The sequence below is a fragment of the Rhinolophus sinicus genome, linkage group LG07, assembly GCF_036562045.2.
Source record: "Rhinolophus sinicus isolate RSC01 linkage group LG07, ASM3656204v1, whole genome shotgun sequence".
Classification (NCBI taxonomy): domain Eukaryota; kingdom Metazoa; phylum Chordata; class Mammalia; order Chiroptera; family Rhinolophidae; genus Rhinolophus; species Rhinolophus sinicus.
In genome coordinates, this window is record NC_133757.1 from 31,885,620 (window position 1) to 31,909,004 (window position 23,385).

General features: G+C 39.3%; 1 protein-coding gene across 3 annotated transcripts in view; it reads right to left on the reverse strand.

Annotated features, from left to right (window-relative positions):
* STAMBPL1 (STAM binding protein like 1) overlaps positions 1-4,184 on the reverse strand; it is a 44,444-nt gene extending 40,260 nt beyond the window's left edge. For 2 of the 3 annotated variants that reach the window (XM_019738942.2, XM_019738963.2), the window contains exon 1: positions 3,768-3,906. The gene's annotated coding sequence lies outside the window, so the exon portion shown is untranslated. Of the gene's footprint in view, positions 1-3,767 lie in introns of all 3 variants that reach the window. The other variant, XM_019738936.2, reaches the window with a different exon arrangement.
* Between the last annotated feature and the right edge of the window lie 19,201 nt (positions 4,185-23,385).

Below are 23,385 nucleotides of genomic sequence, written 5' to 3' on the forward strand. Positions count from 1 at the left end.
AACCTGTTGTATAAAGTTGTTTGTGAATCAATAATAATAACAGAAATAAACACATACAACACTTAACTTTTTGCCACACACTTCTAATCACTTTTCATTTATACCTATTTATTCATTTAACCCTCCCCCAAACCTTATGAGATAGAAACTAATATCCCAATTGAAAGATGAGGAAACTGAGGCTCAAGAAGTCAGTAACTTACCCACAGACACACAACTAGTAAATGGCAAAAAGAATTCATGTTCCTAACCACTCCATCATCCTTGAGATACCACGCGTGTTAAGGCTTTGTACAGTGCCTGACATATAGCACCTGTTTAATAACTAGTATTACTAAATATTTGTTAAATGTTTGCAAGATTCTGAGGTTACACCTGGGCTCAGCAGGAAAGGATGCTGTGATCAACTGGTGATGTCTCCCATGGATGTGGAATACGTGCCATAGGTTTATTATCTCTCCTCCACATAAAACAAAGAATCCCGATATCTGACTGCCTGACATTTTCCCTTCTGCATGGAAAGAACATGCCTTTAACTCTAGTTCAAGTGCTCAAGTACCTACTTTTTAAATAAATACTTGATAAGAATGGCCATGTTGCATTATGCAGAGAATAGCAGTGTTCGTATTACTTCCAAACAGTGATAAGCAATTTTTTATTTTATTTATTTATTTTGGACCTAGCCCATTAGAAAAAAATTCTTAAATGTCTAAGGATCTCATTTGATTTTTAATCAGAAGAAAACAAGCTTGATTGGAAGACAAAAAGGGAAGAACATCAGGCAGAAAATTTGCATTATTAATATGCACTATAATGTTAATATCCAGGCAAACTCCAGACGGCTGTTTAACTTTTGGACCTGAAATTAGATTATGAATCATAGGATAAACTTGGGAATAGAAAGTGAGAACTATTAAAAAAAAAAAAAAGGGAAGTCATAACACCCTTAATACTCAAGATCAACCATTTCCAAGAGGACCTTAAATGGCTAACTAGAGCAAATTAAAACATATGAATTACTGGTGCTTATATAAAGGAGCTGCTTTTAATAAACACAAGTTACTAAGTAACCTCCAGTCTGAATTAGTCTCTACGCCAGCCACATTAATGGACAAACATAACATGGGCTTAATTTAAAATTTAGAAATAAAATCAAACACCATGTGCTTTGCAGATTTAGCAATTTGACAAAGGTTTAATTGGCTTTTCCACCTTGTATGAGGAGATGTAGGATTGCACTAGAAGTTCATCTGATTTGCTTAGAAATGCAAATAATTTCTGACAAAAGGCACATCCAGATGTAGCAACATTGAGATTATTCCTGAACATTCTGATGTCAACTCAGGGTTTCTGAATGCACAATCACATATCCAGCTAGAAAATTCACATGTTCGCAGAGCTAGAATAAGCAAGTCCATTGGTACTAATACAGTGTTTTTTGTTTTTGTTTTGTTTTGGAGGGATTTTTATTTTTGCTTCAGTGGAGGAAGTTGGTCTTCTTAGTTGAATATATCAACTGGGCTTCAATATGATGAAAAGATTGGTATAAAGTTATGGCTAAAGATAATCAATACTAGAAGTCATGATGTACTTAGGTTGGGAAGTAAAGACATTCTAGAATTGTTATTTCATTTAACAAATATTTTTTGAGCATCTGTGATCCATTAGCCCTAAGGGATGGAAAGCTGTCTCTTAATATTTTCAGGGCTGAGTACGACTCATTTCTCATAGTATCATTTGAAGTTACTTATACATCTTTCACAGCATTGATGAAAAAATGCTAGCAATAGAGAGAATCACAAATCCAGTGGAATAAAATGTGTCTGGTAAATACATTTCCATAAATGCACCTGGCATTTCCTGAGCAGCGTTTACATATTTCTTGTACTCCTCACATTTTGAGCAAGAATTACCAGGCTTTTCTTCTCTGTAAAAAGCAACCTCACTCCCTGGATTGCAGTTATAAATAGGCTTTGGAAGAGTCCTTGAAAGAGGAATATGATCAAACTGGTTTAGTTAAGTCCTAGGTGCTGAAAGTAAACAGAGGTAACTATTACTAATAATTCTTTAACTATTTTTATCAGTCCTTCTCAGGAGCCAACCCCAGAGACATTCTCTTCTCCAGGAGTAAATCTCTCTGCTGAGGACACCCTCCAGACATGCTCCTCTCATTTCTCTCTCCTAGCCTTTCACTGGCAATGAATGAATCCTATGAAACGGGGCAAAAGTAGGCAAAAACCAGGCCTGAAGACCACAGTATGGGTAAAGGACTAGGAGTCGCTGCCTGAGAATTAAAATGGTGATTGTTTTATAAAAGAGTATAAGAAAACAAGTTTGTTTTAAAAATTCCAAGAACCAGCTGATACATAAATCCCAGCTGATATTCCCAAGTGGCCAACAATGTGCTAGATATGTGCTTGAACAGAAAACAAGCGGCCAGTTCTTTCTCCAAGTAGATCGCCAATAGCATTTCATGCCTTTGGATGGAGAAACTGCAATGGAGCAAATGGTAAACAGGAGGAACCTATTTCTCAAAGACGTAGCTTGAATTAAAAAGAAACATACTTTTAGCTACAACATGCCTGCTATAATGCAGTCATAGAGTCCATTTTTGAAGTTCAGCTGAGCATCCATCCCAAATGTAAGATTGTCCATTAAAACAAGGTGGGGGTGGGGTGGGGAGGGAGAACCCAGTGGCTAATCTCTATAAAACAACCCCAGAAAACTACCACCAGAAACTTCCCATAGGAATTCAAACATTCAGATATAATTTATCTGCTGGAACAAATCTGCCATATTGACCTTGACAAGGCCTTGAATCACGAAATCATAAATCAGCATCCTACTGACACTCATTATAAATTTGGAAACCCCTTTAAAACCTAGGACTTCATATTCTGCTCAGTGATTTGCAGGGTGTTGGGAAAGCAGTGTGCGCACTGGAGCTTACGTTGAAAGATGTCTGTTTTACTTACTACCAAACACTGAATTCCAGAAGGTGCACCCCCCCCCCATCTCCGCGCCACCCAAACACTTAAGATTTGTTTCAATCCTCTAGATTAGCTTCTGTCTCCTGAATCACTAATTATGTATTTTCCCCCCAGTAATTATAGCACCTTAAGCTCTTGGATATCAGCAGTGTGGGTTGTTTGATAGAGTTCTGGAAAATTATGTTCTAGTGACATTTCCACTTCTTTGTGCATTTCACTAAAGGCTTTTGTAAAGGCTTAAATTACTCTGGTGAAGGAAATGTCTTAAGATTCTTAAGATTCGCTCATAAATGGCATAAAATAAACATCATTTACAGAGGCTTGCCACACGTCCTGCAGGGATAAGGGGCTGTTTTTCCAACACTCGCCCCTCCCTTCTCCACAACACGCACCCCCAAAAAAAGGGCGGTGGTCTCGCTGAATGCCTACATCATCGCCGAACCAGAAACCCACGCGTACTGGTCACTGCTAGGGTTCCGCCTTGCCACCAAAAGCAACAGCTTCCTGCCTTTCCTGTCAAGGTGAAACTAACCCCTAGGGGCAGACTGGGGGCGCAGAGGCAATGCAGGCTGAGGTGGCCGATCGCGGGACTTGCTGGAAGGAAGTGAACAGCCAGCAAAGCGCATTTTCTTCCCGCGGAACAAGCCCGAGAACCGACGCCGCCAGCGGAAGAGGAACCAGCGGCGCGCCAGGCCACCAGGCACACGGATCCAGCGTGCACACTCGCCTGCGCCGGTGCGCGCTCACACTCAAGCATACACGCGCGCGCCTACTCACCAGCAACCCCTGATGTCCGGAGCCCGCGTGGGGTGGCGACTGCAGCGGCTGTCCCTGCGCCTGCCGTGTGGCCTTGGCATCCGTCTGGCCGCCGCAGCTCCGGCCGCACTGGCTTTTGCTAGGAGGCACTGCAGCCGGGTGCTGTGGCACCCAGCTTGGAGGCGCCCGCTCACTTGCTTCGGCCGTGCCTCCTCCCCCTCTCCTCTATGGACCGATGGAGCTTTGCTAGTTCCACTCGCTCCGGCTGCGTGCGTTGTTCTTCTCCTTCTCCCCTTCTTCGCGTGGCTTTCTAGTGCAGGGGGACAACACCGCTCTCGCACACCCACGCGCAGGCCGGTTGATCCCGAGCCTGCAGCAGCCGTCCCTACTGCCGCTGCAGGAAAAGAAATTGCCACTGCGATGGTCCTGGCCTCCCCTGCCCCGGCCCCTGGGTGCCGCCTCCGCCTCTGCCTCCGCCCCCTTTTCCGCGGCTGCGGCTTCCCGCATTCTGCAGAAAAAGCTCGCAGGTGGAAGCGGGTCTCTGCGGTTGGCCTACAGCGAGAGTAAAACATTAGGGTGAGACTTCTCTGCTGAAAACTTGCACGTCCCCTCCTCAACCCCGAACCACCTGGAGTCCCATTTTGCTCCACGATCAGTTGTGCCAAAGTGGACAGGAATGGGTGCTTTTTAAGACTGCGGTGTACACACGCCGTGGTATAGCTGGATTTGACCATGAACTCGCATTGGAGTCGGGGCCAGGATAGGTTTTGGCGAAAGTGCCACTTATGCCTCCCATGAGGAGTTCCCGCATGAGATTTATCCATAACCTACTCCCAACATGAAACACTTTAGTCCTATTTCTCCCCATCCCCATGGGTAATGAAAACTATTATGATTTCCTCTAGATGTGATTATAGTTAGCATGTGAAGAGTCTTTAGTATGGTCCTGGTACCGTGCCAGACACTCCAAACGTGAAATGTTGTTTCATCCTCTCCATAGCTCTCTAAATGGTACTCTTATTTTTCCTATGACTGAGACACAGTGGAAGTTAAGATTTAAAATCTGATCTGACATCAAAAGCTATAGAAATAGCTTGGCAGATTCTGTTAATTCATAAACATTTTACAAACACTGCTGCTGCTGGATGAGACATTGGCACTTTTCCACCTTTCCTGAGTTTGGTTGGGAGGCAACTTCCAAGTGAGAAAAGTGACTGCAGAGAGGGGCCTTGGAACATCAGGTTTTCCTAACCTAGTTTTCCTCTGGAGACCAAACCTTCAGCCCTGGCTCTGCCACCAAATGAGCTGTTTAGCCTCAGGCATTTCAACTGGTTGGGCCTCATCTCCCTGCATTGGTTTTTAAAATGGGGAGCTCTGAGTATTGGAAGCAGCCTGCAGCCTTGAGTTTTAAGAAGCAACGTGTCACTGTTTTTCTAATTTTGAATATATAAATTGTGTGTGTGTGTGTGTGTGTGTATATATATATATATTTACAAGAAGGGGAGTACAGCATTAGGAATAGAGACAGTGGAAATGTAATGGCTGTGTGTGATGTCAGAGGGCTAGTGGCTGGGTGGAGGGGGTTTGTCACTGTGTGAGGGACATAAATGATAAATGTCTAACTATGACATTGTTTTGTGCACCTGAAACTAATTAAAGAAATGTTATAAAAATTTTTTTGAATTTGGTTCCAAGTTTTAAAATCACAAAAATTCAGACTTTGGGTATATTCTAAAAAGTTGGAAGCACTGGCAACTTTGGTCCATGGTCGGTTCTAGCAGCCATCAGCCAGATCCAAGTAGTAGGTGTTGCTTTTAGACTGGGAGATGCCTTTCCATTTTCAACAGTCCCCACCCCACTATGTGTCCCACCACATTTGAGGATATGGTAGACATTTGTGTTTGCAGTTCTGGGCTACATCATGTCCTGACCTACTACACAATCTAAAATTCCGTGATAATTAAGGAGATTAACCAGATTCCCAAAATGTATTGTGAAACTGAGAATTCCACATACACATTTATCATGGTTACTAATCATGCTCTTGCTGTCTAGAATCTGAGGAATAGAGTGAAACATAAAATGAAGTCACTATAAGTCAAGCTGCTAAATTACTGAAATCAAGTAGATTGAGGTATGAGGAAACAATTCGATTCTTGCTTTAACTAGCCTGGGAACTTAAACTTTTGAACTTTCCAGTCCTGGTCAATGCCTGGATATACTACATCAAACCTCCAGATAACCCTCTGGGTACCCCCTGAAGGAATAAGGAAAGAATGTTCGCGTATCTAGACCACCTGACATCCATTATCAAACCACTGGTTATCTAGAGGATTACCATCTCAGACCAATGCAGAGGCTAAGAATGCAGGACTGATTCTTCTCAGGAATGTGCTTTTTACTATAAAAACCCCTAGCTTGTCTTGCTTGAAACACTCTTGAAACTAGGGTATTGCCTAGTTGTATTTCTGGGTGCAAACCCTAAGACTTGAATACATTTTTATCTTTTATTTCTAGCCAAAGCCTCATTTACACTCTGATTCTTGTATGCAAAGATTAATTTATGCTCAGTGGACAAATCCAAACTCTGGTAAAAGTCGGAATAGCCCAGTACTCACTGTCTCTGCCCCCTAGCAACTAGGGACTCATCATGTGACCTAAGTTCAGCCAACTGGATGCTCCTATCAAGGTCTTTGCAACTGGAGTCTGTGATTCAAAGAAGAAGACATTTTATAAATAATTCCATTATCTGTAAAGTGGTTTTTGTGCCCATCGACAGCAGTGCCAGAGGTGAGAGGTGGGAGTATCCAATGGCACTACCAGTGGTGTCCTAAGTGGCTGTTTGGGTGGTATGACCTGTTCTGATTCCAGCTACCAAGCTACCTTGCCTGTTTGATGAGCCTGATTCTCCAGCCTTCCTGTTTGGAATGCTACCTGATGGCCTTCCAAGGCATTGCCCTTCTGATTAAGTTAACCAAAATAGATTTCAGTGTTTGCCACCAGAACTCTGAGTCAGTGACTTTTGGGGTGAGCCAAGCTCTGCCTCCTTTTCATTAATTGAATGAATGAAAAGTGGGCACAAGTGTATTATAAATCTTTTATCTTAAAGAGCTTAAAGATTTTACTGAACTGTTAAAGATTCTACGTCAATATTTACCCCAAATGCAAATTTTTTTAAAGACAGGAATTTTTTTTTGTTCTTACCAATCGTATTAGCAAAGATAGCATATAAATAAATATTTCGTCCTCAGTACTGTTGAGGGTGAAACTGTGGTGGAGGAAAAATAGTTTTCCTTCTACCCTTCTAAGTTCTTCTGACTGGACTCATAATCAAATTAACATTGGACAAATTAACAGGAGATAATGACCAAATTTATTACGGATGACATATAGGGGTTCCCTAAGAATATAGCACCTGAGGACACACTGGGCAGTTGAGACTTATATGCCACTCTGGCCTAGGGAGAGAGTGGCAGAGGTCTGAAACTTCATAGGGAAAGTAGGCAATTCACAGGTAGATGAGAATGAGCAAACACATGGTAAATTAATTCTTGCCAGGCCACCCAGCAACAATGAGACACAGAGGGGAGTCTGCAAAAAAGACCTTTGCTTGGATCCTTCTTGTCTGCCACACTTAATTCATATATGCTAAGGTGAATATGCTAAGGTTCTCTTCCTGAATCAGGTTTTTCTATCTGAATTCCTTTAGGCAGGGTCAAAGATTCTCTCTGAGTCTTTTGTTCCTTAAAAATAACCAGCTTAAAATAATCCATATCCCAAAGGGCATATTTCAGGGGGGCAAACTCTGCTTCCCTTCATAATGAAATGAGTCCCCTCACTTGGTGGTATAATTCTGATACACTGCAGGAAAGGAATTTGTCTGTATGTTAACACAAGCTATGAAATGTACACATCCCTTTTCCCCCAAGTAATTCCACTTCCAGGAAGCAATTTATCCTAAGGAAATCTAAAATGAGAAATAAGATTTCTCCATTGAGATATTTATCACCAAATTTGGACATTAAAGTTATGATGAATTTTAAATATCACTGCAGTGGCTTGTGATACAATGTTAAACAAATAAGAAAGATAAAAAATGATGATACATGTCATCTCCAATAGGTAAAAACACAGGGAAAAAATCTAGGAGAATTTATTAAAATTATACCCTAGAGATTAGTTATGGGGAATTATAATAGCCTTCTTCATATTTCACTATAATTTTAATTTTTCTTAATGGACATACTTTCCTCTCATTTAGGAAAAATAATATTTAATAATTAAAAATAAATGGAATTGGTAACCAAGAAAATTTGAGGTTGTATCTATCCCAGTGCCTCATTCCTATTAGGTACATAATAAATATTTGAGGAAAGAACAAAGGTAGGGATAAATAAGGGAGGCATGAAGGATGGGAGATCACACTTTCCACAAAGAGTGCTGAGTTAAGGGATTGTGACACCACCACCACCACCACCACCACCACCACCCCATCTGCTTAGTTGATGGTATACGACTATATAGAAAACAGGACATTACATGCTAAATTGCTTTATTAAGTAGTGCTGCATTTGAGTATTTTCCAGCTGTGACAAGTGGTAAAACATTAGTACTTTTCTCACCGGATGAGTAGCATGGAACCAGCACTCAGACTTTTTTCCTGTCTCACAACATCAGAGATAGATCTGTTCTGAGAACCTGAAAAAGCCCATGGGTGTTGGTATTCAAGACAAAGAGGCCCCTTCTTGCCTCTGATTGGCCATCAAATGAAGGTCTGCCACTTACCCAAGAGTCCAAGCGTTTGAAATAGCCTCGACTCTCCTCATTTGTCCACATCCCATTTTAGTCTTTCTTGTTGGAACTGACAATACAAAGAGCAAGTGTGCAGGGTTGAATTTACATTAATCCGGAAACCAAAGTTACATTCAAGCACTCCTACAATTGTTTGGTGGTTTCACATAAAGTGGTGGTACCTGGGGTGATAACCACCCCACTGGGATCCCTTCTGAGACCAGATGGCCTGGAGTCCTTGTTCTTTGTTTTCACAGACTTAGAATTTCATGGCTCTGGATTATCTTTAAATTCAAGGGAAAGAAAAGAACTAAAATACATAACTGATTCTATTAGAAGAAAGGCTTATCTCAGAGATTATTATGTACTTAAAAGCATGTACCTCTGGAATTACATTTTTAAAAACATGTATTTCTAAAATTCTGGGTTTGGGGTATTACTATTATTTATAACAAAGTTTCTCAAAGGATGGCCCGGTGACCTTTGAAATCTTTTCAAGCGTGTTTGCAAGGTCAAAACTACTTTCACAAATCTATTATTTGTCTTTTTAACCCTTATTTTCTCATGGATTTACAGTGGAGTCTTACAGAGCTACATGAATGACATTGCCACAGGTAGAATGCAGACACAGCTACGAGAATCCAGGCACGTATTAAGGCAGATGTGATAGAAATTTGTGAAAATATAAAACAAGGTAATTTTCTCACTAATTTTTGTTTTGTTTTGGAAAATATAGTTATATTGTAATAAAAGTATGATACTTAGTTTAGCATGTAATCCATTTATTATTTTTTAAATAAATTAATAAAATATTTTTAAAATTCTGTTGTATTTTCTAATATAGTAAAAATGAATAGATATATCCCACATAAACAAATGCTCTTTAGAGGCTTCAATAGTGTTTACAATCACTTTTAGGAATGTAAAGAAATCCTGAGGCCAAAAAAATTTGAAAACCACTGGTCTTTGCTATCCAGGAGCTAATAAGTTCTGAAGAATCTACTTCTTATTTGAGAAATTAAATTATAACTATGGCAACTAACCTATGTCAGTAAGTGCAGGAAGCAACTGCTTCAAAAGTGGAAATTGCAGGAACACTTTACTTTTTCCACTCATGTGATTTGTTTTGGTGCTCTCTTCCTGTTAGTTACTTTAGGCCTGGAGAATTTTGCGTCCATTATGTTTCCTGGAGCCAATATGCTCGATGAGGTTTCAGAATTCCTGGAAACTTTCCTCTCCTACCACTTACAAACTGGCCTGGGCCACATCACCCTGAGCCTAGTTTTTCCACTGGAAACAGTGGATGATGGCTCTAGATCACACTTAAAGTAGTTATGAAGCTAACGAGTATGAAAGCATTTTGAAAACTATAATGTGCTTTGCAGATGTAAAACTTACTATTAAACATTTCAATATCCCGGCAGACATTTGATGAAAATGTAAATTCTCTCTTCAGCTGATATTATTTGATCCTTTAGATGTAGGTACAGAAAAGGTTGGTAAGTGTGGAACAAATATGAATACAGGTATTCCTCGTTTTATTGCACTTCATCTTATTGCGTTTCGCAGATACTGTGTTTTGATCAACTTCGACGCCAGACCCTCCACCAGCAAAAAGATTGTGACTCACTGAAGGCTCAGATGATGGTTAGCATTTTTTAAGCAATCAAGTGTTTTTTTTTAAATAAGGTGTGTACCTTTTGGTATTTTTTAGATGTAATGCTATTGCACACTTCATAGATGATAGTATAGTTTAAACATAACTTTTATATGCACTAGGAAACCAAAAAATCTGTGACTCACTTTATTGTGATGTTTGATTTATTGCAGTGGTCTGGAACAGAACGCATAGTGTCTCCAAGTTATGCCTGTAGTGTTTGGGGTGTTTGATGTTTTCAAAATACTCTTTTTTGCATGCTTATTTACAGATACAAAGGATGTATGTTGAAGGACAGAAAGGTGGAGGGAATGCCGGGAGGGAGGTGGTAGAGCAGCCTCTGACCCTCCCTGTCAAAACAGATCCTGTGACAGTGGCATCTCCCCTGAGGCTACTTCAATGCTGTAGGAATCCTTCCGTGGTAGGCGTTGGCCATTATTTAACAGCTATTCAGTAGGTTTGAACAGCTTCCTTTTAAAAGAAAAAAATGCAAAACACATAAGATGGCATTCTATTGCTTATTTAAAATTTCTTTGGTCAGCAGAAAAAGAATCTACTGTTTGTAGGAAAAAATGTGCTCACTAAAGTTTTTAGTGGAGTGAATAGTACGGTCTTAAAACACAACTCTTAAATTTATCTATGGCTATATAAGCAAAGACATGACCTTTTCCAAGGACAAATAGTAAAAATAGCAGATCTCTAAATATACATTTAGCCATGCGCTGCTGAATGCTCATAATGTAGGAAACGCTTCTGTTAGTCTGCTCAGGCTGCCATAACAAAATACGACAGACTGGTGGCTTGAACAACAGAATTTTTTTTCTCACAATTTTGGAGACTGAAAGTCCATGATAAGGTGCTGGCTGATTCTGTTGTTGGTGAGAGCTCTCTTCCTGGATTGTAAATGCCCTCCCACCTTCTCGCCTGTCCTAATAAGGGGTGGAAGGGAGGAGAGAAGTATCTCTTTCTCTTCTCATAAGGCCACCAATCGTATAGGATTAGGATTCCACTTATGACCTCGTTTAACGTCATTTACTCCTAAAAGTCCCACATACAGTCACATTGGGGGTTAGCGGTCAACAAGAATTTTGGTGCGGGGGGTTGGGGGGATGGGAGAATGTGGGGGTGGGGGGGTGGGGCGGGAGGGGGCAATTCAGTCCATAGCAACTTATTTGCCATTTGAAAGAAATTACAAAATAGAAAGTAAGTACATTCATTCACCTTGAATGAAACCACATAGTTTTGTAGGAGTCTCTTAGAAACTACGGATTCTTTGTACCCCAAGGGACAAAATAATCATGAATTTGTTGTTGTACACATTAATTTATTCAGTTTCTCTGATTAAATAACAAACTTTGCCATAATAGATCACTTTGTCATAATATATTACTGAAGTTTTCAGAGACTCAAACTCAAAGACCCACGCCCTCCCCCCAAAAAAAATGAGCAGGGGGAAATTCTAAGAAGTTGTTGACATTGCCTTTCTCTGACTTAATCATTTTGTAATCAAAGGAATCCTTATCATTACTTGAGGTGGAAAATAAGGTATATTTTGAACAAGCAGAAACTTCAGGTTTTAGAATCACAAGGTAACAAGATATTATCTAGTCCAACTTCCTTACTTCACAGAAGAGGAAACTGAGATCTGGCAAGTGCTGGTCTTATCAAGGTCATTGAAAGACTGCATTACAGTACAATTATTTGTCTATTCCATTACAGTCAGGAAACTTGATTAGCTTGCCACTAGCTGTTATTAGATTTTACCTTTACTGGGTGTATGTTATCTTCCCATGCATGATGTCAAGTGGTTCTCCGAACAACCCTGTGAAACAGGAAGGCCATGCTTTAGGCGAAAAGATGAAGGATTATGTTTCTAGAAGTGGTGCACAGAAAGGAATGGAGGAGAGAAAGACTGCAAATCTGCAAAACACATGACAATAAAGGTCACAATTAAAGTGGTACTCAAATGCCAAATAGAAACAAATGGGCCTCTTGCATATTATAAAAGGATAAGTGAATTTGTGAAAGTTGGGTATTAGGTGAAGTCCTTTTACTTGAAATCCTACAGGTAGACGTGCTTCTGAGAAACATGGACTGTCTTACCCAATATAAAAATTCAACGGGCACCTGTACTCAACCAAGCAGCAATTACTAACCCCAGAGGGTTGAATTTTAAATCTCAAGGTGGAATCTTTAGGGAGTTAAGTTTTGAGTGGGTGACCCTTTACATTATCTTGGTCTGGCATTTCCCTCTGTATTTGGATCATTAGAACCACAAACATGAGCCATGTCTGCAGAAAGTGAGGCTGTTAACTGCAGCAGTTAAGAGAAGGGGCTTTGGCGTCGGACAGACCTGGGTTTGAATCTTGGCTCACTTTGCAGCTTTGTGACCTTTGAGCCAGCAAATAAACTTCTCTGAATTTTAGTTTCCTCATCTGTAAAACAGGAATAACAATACTTAAAAGGGAGTTTGTAAATATTTACCGAGCGGGCATACTAAAATGCTTATTTAGCACACGGATCAGTAGCATGTGGGCACTCAATAAACAGCCATTATTACTGTTAGTGGTGAAAGAGAATTTCCCATTAGCAGCTCAGTCAAGGTAAGATGGAGAGAGATTCCTGAGCTATCCTGCGAGATCATTAGCCACACAGTAATAAGAAGCTGTGTGTGTGTGGCACGGGCGTAGGGGGAGACAGAGTCTATCTATGTCCTTACAGGCCATTTAGCGTGCAAATATCTACATTTACTTTCCTGGAAAATGGTGTGCTCTACTTGTAAGCATACAGTCCTGATGGCACAGCCAAAAAAAAGATATTTGCAATGCAGGCTAGACTAAGGAGACAAAATGCATTTGTCAGCAGATGTTTCATTAAGATCTGATTTAGCTTGATTACAATCTATATTGACTTGGCCTAAGGAAGCTGTTGCAATAGAAATAACTTACTCTAGCATTATATCAGTGCCTCGAGAATAATCTGAATTCTGGAAGCTCTTGGTAATAGGGGATGTATGTATATATGATCTTTAGTTTCTTCTTTTTTTGGTCATTTTTCTAAATGCTTTATTTTTCCAATCTTTCTGTTTCTGAAAAAAATCTATTACTTGTATAATAAAACCTTTTTAAGTTATAGAAGAAATACATTGCCTCTCTTATTAACACACCAGTGTGAAAAGCCAGTTCAAAAGGGAAACCTAGCTACTGTGTTCACGATGATTTGGAGAAGAGAGAACCTGGAGGCAAGCATCTGGGCATAAGATGGTAAAACTTTGGATTTATCCTTAATATGTTCTATTTTTTGGGTCTTCCTACTCATTGAAAAAAAAAAATATGTGGCACTAACGGATAGAGATATCTGATGCTGGCTTAAAGCCTTTGCTTTAGGAGACAGACTTGATTGTTCTGAAGGTTTTATAAAAGCTAAGGCCCTCCAGTAAGTCTTCTAATGAGGGATGTAGGATATGTCTCTGAGGCCCTGCCTTAAACTAAGAAGCCCCAGTGGAAGTTTGCAGAGTAAATGTAAACTGAGACACTGGCTTAAAAACAATTGGTATTCACATCTGCTTTGCATACCACCCTCTTTATGGTGATACAAGCATTCTTCCTCTCTCACCCTAGGTTTTGTGGGATACCATTTGTGATGGTTAATTTTACGTATCAGGTTGGCTGGCCTAAAGGATGCCCAGATAGGTGGTAAAACATTATGTCTGTTTGTGTCTGTGAGGATGTTTCTGGAAGAGATCGGCATTTGAATTGGTGGACTGAGTAAAAATCACTCTCACCAATGTAAATGAGCACCATTCAATGTCTTGAAGGCCAGAACAGAACAAAAAGGTAGAGGAAGGGCAAATTCACTGTCTCTGTTTAAGCTGGGACATCGATCTTGCCCTGCCCTCACACTTAGGCTCTCCTGGTTCTCAGGTCTTTAGGCTTAGACTGGAGCTACACCATCAGCTTTCCTGGGCCTCCAGCTTGCAGATCGCGATTGTGGGGCTTCTCTGCCTCCATATTCATGAGCCAATCCTTCATAGTAAATCTCTCTGTCTTTACCCTGTCGGTTCTGTTTCTCTGGAGAACCCAATTACACCATTGAACCAATTGCCCAACCAACTTTTTGGACCAAACAGCCAACTGTTTTCTTATTACTATAAAACTAGAACGTTTCTAAATAGAGATCTAGAAAAGGATCCTATACCCAGAAAGAATCAACAACTTGGTGTATTTGCTCTCAGATTCATCTACATATGCACACACACACACACACACACACACACACACACACACACACAACATATATCACTCTATGTTTATTTTACCAAATTAGTATTAGAGTATTCGCGCTCCTCAATAAGAGATATTAGCAATGCAGGCTAGACTAAGGAGACAATATGCATGGTGAACATTTGTTTTCCTTTAATGTATGGTGAACATTTTCTTACATCTTTAAATATATTTCTACAGTATAATTTTTACATCCAACTATGTAAGCTTAACAAATTGTAGCTAGATGATATCTAAATGCCTAGCATGGAGCAGATGCTACTAGAGTCCTGCTTTTATCACTTACAAGCTCTTTGCCCTGAGATAAGTTGAGAAACCTTTCTAAGCCTCAATTTCCAGATCTCTAAAATAGTAACGATAATACCGATACTAAAATAGTAACTATAATAGCATCTACTTTAATGTTGGTGTGATGATTAAATAAGACCATGCATTTAAGGTATGGTTCCTGGCATACGGTAAACACTCAGGTCATATTAAATAACATCATTACCATTACTAATAATGTTATTAAGCTTGTCTTGACCACACTTTCCAATGATACCTGTCATCCATATCCTACATGGCTATTCCATGTCCCAGCAGGAATTCCCATATCCTTTTCTCTTCTCAGGAGTCATATAGTTTCAGGGGACATTAGTGACCATGTTGGTCTAGAAAGAACCAGTCACATCAGTTAGGACATATAAATCTAACTTTCCATTGTATCATAGCCATCTACACTCTATTCCCTACCATTCCATCCCAACCTAAGGAAGACCTTCAATTCAAAATTACTTTTAGGAAGAGACTGTTTTTAACAACAGATTGTACAGATAAAATTGGGGAATAAATTTGAAAGCAACTTAATATCTGAAAACTGCTTCATAAGACTGTTAACTTTCTTCACCAGTTTGGAAAGAAGCACGAGCACTTTAAGAAAAAAAATGATATGCAACAAGTGGAAAAATAACCAAGATTTTAATCTAAAGTATGTGAACTATACACACAACAAGAAATAAAGCGCTTGAGGAAAAATGCATGTAGACATTGATAGTGTAGGGGTTCAGAAGGAGCCACCCTAGGATGTGCCCCAGTGGTATGCGGATTATTTTGAGTTAAAAGCAATCGAACAAAACAGCCATGGGGATGTAAAGCACAGCATACAGAATATAGTCAATAATGTTGCAACAACTATGTATAGTGCCAGGTGGTACTGGACTACTCGGGAGGAATCACTGTATAAATTACATAAATGTTTAACCACTATACTGTACACCTGAAACTAATATAAAATAATTGAATGTCAACTGTAACTGAAAAAAAAAAAAGAAATAATTAAAAAAATAAAAAAGCAACTGAGACCCTGTAAACTCAAGAGAAACTTCTGCCTCCCCACTTAACTATCTAGAATTTAAGTTAGAGGTCTGGCCTGTGATAAGAGTTATGACTTTTTATCTATCTATATGGCAGGGCAAACTAATAATTACTGAGTATTACCTTCTCCCTGAAATTACCTTCTGAGGTCCCATGGCACCTTACCTCATCTCTAGCTCAGAATGTCATATATACCTCGATTTCCTTTTCTGTCTCTGAACCTCTCGTGTATATGGGATTCCCATACATATGTATGTAACTAAACTTGATCATTTTCTCTTGCTAATCTGTCTCATGTCTATTGGATTGTTAGACCAGTGGAAAGAACCGCAAGGGTAGAGGAAAGTTTCTTTCTCCCTCACAATAGTGAATTATTTTTGAATAACTTTTTAAAAACAGGTTCCCTTATTTTTCAATTAAAAAAAATAAGTGAGTATTACTTTATTGTTTCAAATGAAATCTGACAAATAGTGTGTGTTAAAAAGAAACAGAAAGAATATTGGAATTTATAGCATATATGATTCTCTCCTTCTGTTAAAATTGAGCAGTAAACCAGAGATGACCTCTAAGACCTCTTCCCATGCTAACAGTTTATTATTCTTTAAATTAAGAGAGAATAAGACATGATATTTCATTAACTTGAAATGTAGAGTTGGAATACAATCAAAGTAGCTGGTCTTAGAGAGAAGATGATGCAATATATATAATCCATCTTGGAGATCTGTTTTACTATCAGGACAATGCAAAAACTATGAATAACAAACATTTTTAGATAAGAAAGTCAATATTAAAGTGTGAATGTTTGAGAGGAAATCTTTCAAGATAACATTTTTTAAAAATGATTCTCTGCAATGAAAGTGTATGCTAACGAAGAAATTGAAATTCAGATCATTACCCAAAAATAAATAAACAAAAATTCTATCTTGCAAGAACGGTGAAACACTATCCTAGAAAGCATTGCTGTGGAGTAAGCAATCAACAAATGATTAAACATACCAGTGGTCTCGTGAAGCTGAGGTTTTTTGATTTTTGTTTTTTATCTTAGAATTAGGCAAAATCTCCAGAGCTCCAGTACCTTGCAGGCCAAGGATCCAACACCTTCAGAAACTATATTATCTGGGGATTTGACCTCACATAGAGGATCTCTGGGTGATACAGATACCACTTCTTTTTTCTTTAAGATTGGACCCAGGAGAGCTCTTACACCTGGCTTTAGTGGATGAGAAGGCAGACTATTTACCCAACATCTAAGAGACTAAACGAGCCAAATAAAATAAAGGACACGAAATGGGTATGTATAGGTCTTTTCCAGTGAAGAACCACCACTTCTTTTAATATATCAGTCAGGATTGGTACATATGAGTGAAAGAAACCAAACAGAAGATATTGGTCACAGTGCAGTAACTCCAGATGGGACCAAGAGTCAGGTTTAGAGACAATGCAGCCAGGGTCAATGCTGGAAATAATGCTGCAAAACTGGGCTGGTGAAGATACCACTAGCACCATTGTTCAATTGAGTCACTGCAATGAATGCCTCCAATGCCATCAACACTGGTCTAGGAGACAATTCGCCATTGACATCTTGCATTTCTGCATGTCTTGTAAGCAGAAGCACTGATTGGCTTTGCTCCAGATTATTTTTCAGTGTTGTTAGCAGAGCAGAAGCCTTGGAAGGTAGAGATAGTATTTCCCTCTAGAGTAAAGGGAAGATACCCATTATAAAAGATTCAGACAAATATGATAGGAAAAACTGGAATCTGGCAATATCTTTCTTCTTTTCCTGGAAGAATTCTGGTGTGCCCTGACTTGCTGTCCTATCAACAGGCCATGGAAAGTTCCTCTCCTGTAACATAACCACTGTGTGTTCAGGTATCTATCCAGGCCCATCAGTACTGCTCCCATGAGAATTAGGGACACGGGGAACTAGTACATATGCTGATGTCATGCAGCTTAATGTGCCATGAGTAATGCAATTCTTCGTCTTTGAGCCAAGGGCTTAGTGTCTTCTACCAGCTTCCATGAAACTGTGGGAGGTACACTTGTTAGCTTACAAGTAGGGCAGAATCTCAGACCCTCACTCTTTTTGCACCTTGCTGCTGGAATTGTTCCCATTGTTGTCTGTAGAAACCAGAGGTAGTGATTAGAATGGAAATGGCAATATCAGCCTTTTCTCTTTTGAACTTCCAGTTCTAAGCTCAGTTGGTAGGTGCTCCTAATTAGTGAACCCTAGGTCATGTGCCATGTCTCATGTGAAAGGAGTCTGGGAGATTCAATATTTGTTTTTCCATAGTGTCCATTGTGGGAAAGTCTCCAAACATAGCTCATTCAGGACCACAGGCAAAAATGTGCACTGCATCAGTAGTTATTCAATATTCCCCCAACTGACACATAACAGAAATTTTTAGAACTCTGTCGAAGGTTAAATCCAAAGAAAGAGGTCTGTAATATCCTTCAGGGAAAGGCTTTAAACTCTATGGCTCTTAGCAGAGATGTTTGTGGCATTTGGCAAAAGAATACAGCAGATGGCACTCTAAGTGGTAAATACACTTCTGCTTTCTTCTAACTCCATTGGTTGAGCTGTTTTTGTGTTTTCATGGCCTGTTGATAGAAAGGCAAATCAGGCACACCAGAATTCTTCCAGGAAAAGAAGAAAGACATTGCCAGATTCCAGTTTTTCCTATCATATTTCTCAAATAAGATTGTTTCCTATGGAGCCCTGGATAATTCAGGGCTGGATGAGGCATGTGCTAGGCCTGCCATAACCAGATGTAGAACTCAGTCACCACCACTTGGGATAACAATGCAAAGGGCAAGACTGAAGATGGGAAGATGCTCTAAGAGGATGGTCAGCTGCTAGGAATGAGGAAACAGCACTGGGATAGAGGTTCCTAGAAAATGATATTTGTTAGAGGTTTTAGTCCATTTATCTGTTAGAAGCCTTGAAGTGTGTGTGTGTGTGTGTGTGTGTGTGTGTGTTACTTTCAAGAGTAGCATACATATAGGAACATGTGCACATCATAAGCTCAATTAATTATTCTAAAGTGAATATATTAATACCTGTGAAATCGTAACCCAGATCAAGAACTAGAACACTGCCAATACCCCAGGACCTCTCTCAAGTGCACTTCCAATTACTATTTCCTTGTCTTCTCCAAGGGTAACCACTACTCTGATTCTAACATCATATATTAGTTTGCTCTCTTGAACTTTATAAAAACGGAATTATAAGGGTATACTCTTTTGTGCCTGACTTCTTTGCTCAGCATTATGTTTGTACAATGTATTCATATTTTTGCAGGTTAACAATAGTGTGTTCATTTTTATTGTTGTGTGGTATTCCATTATATCAATATATCAACTTTTTATTTATCCATTCCACAGCTGAGGGAATCTAGGCTGAGTCCAACTTTTGCCTATTGGAAATAATGCTGCTGAACATTTTTGTATGTCTTTGATATTTACATTTTGGTTGAGTTTATACCTAAGAGTAGAATTTCTTGGTCATAAGACAATCATGTGTAGAATTTTAGTAGATACTTCCAAACAATTTTCCAGAGTGACTGCAGCAATTTATACTCCCATCCATACTGGGTTAAACTTTGAGGGACGTCAAGCCTCTGGAGATGTATGTACTCTTCTATCTTGAATCATCAAACTTCTTTGTGTGGTTAACTGAATTTGTGGACTGAAAGTATATATAGGAAATCTCATATTTCTTAGCCCCAGCTAAGTCACCCCCTTCTTTGTCAGATAGCTCTGTCCTTTTCCCATGCTGATTTCTTTCTGAGTCACTTCCAGTGACTCAGAATTATAAACTAAAAGTCAATATTAGGTTCAAACCAGGTTTAAAAGCTCATGGAAAATTCAACTCACTAATTTTGCCACACCATAAATTTTTAGGGAATAAATTTGCATATTTGTCTCTTTTTTATAGTTTCTAAGACATTGAAATATGGATGATGACAGTTGAAAAATAGCACTTTTTATTATCTTTTCCTTAGAAACATAAAGTAAGTCACAGGTAAATATGGAAACTTTTGCAATTTTTTCTGTTTTTCTAATATTTTAAATATAACATATGAAAAATATTGAATTTCATACGTATAATACTTTTCCTATTGAAATGGTTACTTTAAAATTTTTCTTTATAAAATATATCCACATAAAATAAGGCAAGCAAGACAAAAAATTATAAGTTCCTTTGATATATTGCTGATTGTACTAGACTGGATAATATTACTCGTAAGAGTTAATATTTGTTGAGTTGTTGTACTGTGCTAAGTTATTTCTATACATAATGTTTTCTTAATCCCAGGATAACACTTTGAGCTTTGAACTATTAAAATCTCCATTTTACAGGTGTGGGAGGAGAAGCATAATATATATATATATATATATATATATTCCATGAAGTCAAAGACATTGTCAGTCTTATTCGCTGCTGTCTTCTGAGCATTTAAAATAGTGTTTTGCACATAATAGGTACTCAATATATATTTACTGAACTAATTAATACATGGAAGTAAATTGTCCAAGGTTTTATCACAAGTGGATTCAGCTCTGAGCCCAGAGCATATGCTCTTATTCTGTATGCGGTACCACTGAAAAGAGATGGTTTCATTCAGTCCTCACAGTAACTGCACACCATCAATGAGGTTCCACCAACAGGAAAATGCAAAAAGAGCAATTGAGACCAGAGATGAATGGAGTGGGAGGGAGATGAGATATATCAAAAGGGGAATCCAAATGATTTCTTGGATCTCTCCCCAATGCTGTGATGCAAATGTATTATCACCATTCATTCGAACAAGCATATCTGACCCTACATTTCAGATCCTGGCTACACCACATAAATACTCCAGCTCTTGGCCTAAGGAATGAAAGAATCAGGACCTGGAAGGAACGTTAAGAGTCAGTGAGTGACTCTGTCCAAAGCTGGTCCCTTCTACATCAAGCCAGACTTAGCTTCTTCTGGAGTCCAGAGAGTTCATACTAAGTGCATTTTTGTCATATTGGCTTTTCCATCTGTTTCTAGGAGAAATTGTGTCTGTAAAGAAACTGTGAATATATATACCACAGTCATATCCAGATATTATATAGTCCGACTATCTGGGGAGAAATGAAAAGACAGGGAAAACTGGTCAGGGGAAGCAGTCAGCTTGATAAGCATAAATTTCCAGTGAAAACATAAGGGAACCAAGAGTTGGTAGCAAGGAATTCGAGAGCAAAATGCATTAAGTAATATTCATATCAAGACAAATTATTTTCTATTGTAGTGTAACAAACCACTCCAATATTTATTTAGTGGATTAAAAACACTTATTTCATAATTCTGAGGGTTGGGCGGACTCTGCTAGAAGGAGCTCTTGATTGCCATTGTGTTAACTGGGATCACACATGTGGCTGTGTTCTACTGGGAACTCTGGGAACTGGAACACCCAAGATAGTGTCACTCACATGCCTGGTACATCAGCTGGTGGCTGAAGCCACTGCAGGTACGCAAGTGGGTACCTCTTGTCTAGCCTATGCTTCTTAACATGGGTGGATCTCAAGAGAAGGTGACAAAAAAACACCTCGGTGCAGAACTGGCACAGCATCCCTACTGTCACATCCCGTCGGTCAAAGCAAATCACAAGGCTATCCCATACGGATGGCATGCGCAGGAATGGGGGGAATTGGTGGCTTCTTTGCACACAACTTCCCACATTCCCTATAACGTGGTACTTCAAATCATTAGCTCATGTTAATTTTGATGACTATCTTTCCAGTTCTCAGGTGAGGAAACTAGTGCTCAGAGAAGTTGTCCAAAATCATCATCAGCCTGTTAGTCCCAAAGCCAGAAATAGAATCTCTGTCCCTTAGATTGAAAAGCCTGTGTTCGTTTCAATTATGCCACCGCAGGTCTCATTTCTGCAATGTTTTGTTAGCCATACTTGCAATATTTGGCCATTTAGTGGTAAACTTAAACTTTCGAGTTCAAAGCCTTTAGAAATAATCTTGTCCAGCTCCTTCAAATCACAGATGAAAAAAGGATAGTAGCCTAAGTAAGTTCCAATTTCCACCGGAAGTCCAGTCTCTGTTCTGATGTGCTAACATTTCATACCACAGTCCAAGCCAAGGTCCAATACTAGCCTTAGGCATTCGAAGGCCCATAGAAATCATTGCCACTTGAGCTCATCTGTGTAATCCAGCTGTGCTTGCAGGGCTGTGCCTGCAGCGCTTTCCCATTCTCTCTTCTGAGTATTAGGACCTGCCTACTGCTGGGCCCTTTGGGCATGCTCAGTCATCTAGGAGACAGAGGTAAACCAACAAGTGTTTTTTGTTTTACCTGCCCTGTGTGATCAGGAGCTAGAGGGAGAAGGGGAGTCCTGAGGTGACAGGCTGAGAATCTATACAGGAAAAGTGACACTAGCGCCTGGCTAATTCAGCCTTCTTTTTTGATCACTTGCAAATAATGCTGTTTGCCTCTGGGCTTGTGTCAGGACAACCGTCTCTGAGAAGGGAACAGTCTAAGAATTATGGACGTATCTTCCATACCGTTTATTTGGTCAGCATTAATAATTCCCGTGTTGTAATGCAACAGAACAATATCTGGTAAAGTTAGATCTTAAAACTGCAGAAAATCCGAGCTCACAATTATTATAGCAATGTGGAGTTTCAGTGTTCTAGTAATGTCTGGGGAGCCAAAGTGACCCATGGTCCGGAAACCAAGGAACCATCACAGCAGCAGGAAGTCTACTTGCCTCTAAGGACTATAAAGCACATTAAGACCCAAAAACACTATGGTCTCTTAGAGGTAGCAGGGGCATTACTCGTACAGCAGTTCAAGGGAAAGGAAGGCTTTTGACTATGTTTCCGCCACTTGCTGACTGCTGATTTTGAGCAGATAACTTTACCTCTCAGAGTCTTAGTTTCCTCATTAGTAAAAATGGGGGTAATAATAGTACCCACCTCATAGAACCATTGTAAAAGAGCACTAAATGAGGTCATGTGGATGAGTTTGTATCCAGTGAATAGTAAGCATGCAATAAATGGTAGCCATTATTATTTTTTTTAATTATCACCTCAAGGGACTACTATGAGGATTGAACTAGACCATACGTGTCAAGCATCTGGCTAGGACTTGGCACATGGTAAGAGCTAAATAAATAAGGGCTGTTACTATTAATATCAAGGAACGGATAGGGAGTCACTAAAAATGATATAGAGGACTATTTTATAACATGGAAGTATATCACTACGTAATGTTAAAGGGCAAACATGAGATGCAAAAATATGTGCAGAAAAACTCATCTTCTGCAAATAAATAAATAAAGTGTGTCTATAAATCCATAGGAAGAAGACTAGAAAAATATATACCAAAAGAGAGGCCATGTGCTATAATGGTTAAAATTGTAGATTCTGGAGTTAAACGTCTTAGGCCTTAATCCTCATATTACCATTTATTAGCTGCATTACCCTGGGCAAGTTATTTACTATCTCTGTGCTTCACCTCTTCATCTGTTAAATCTATTTAATCATATGGTTGTTGACCATACTGTATAAACATTAA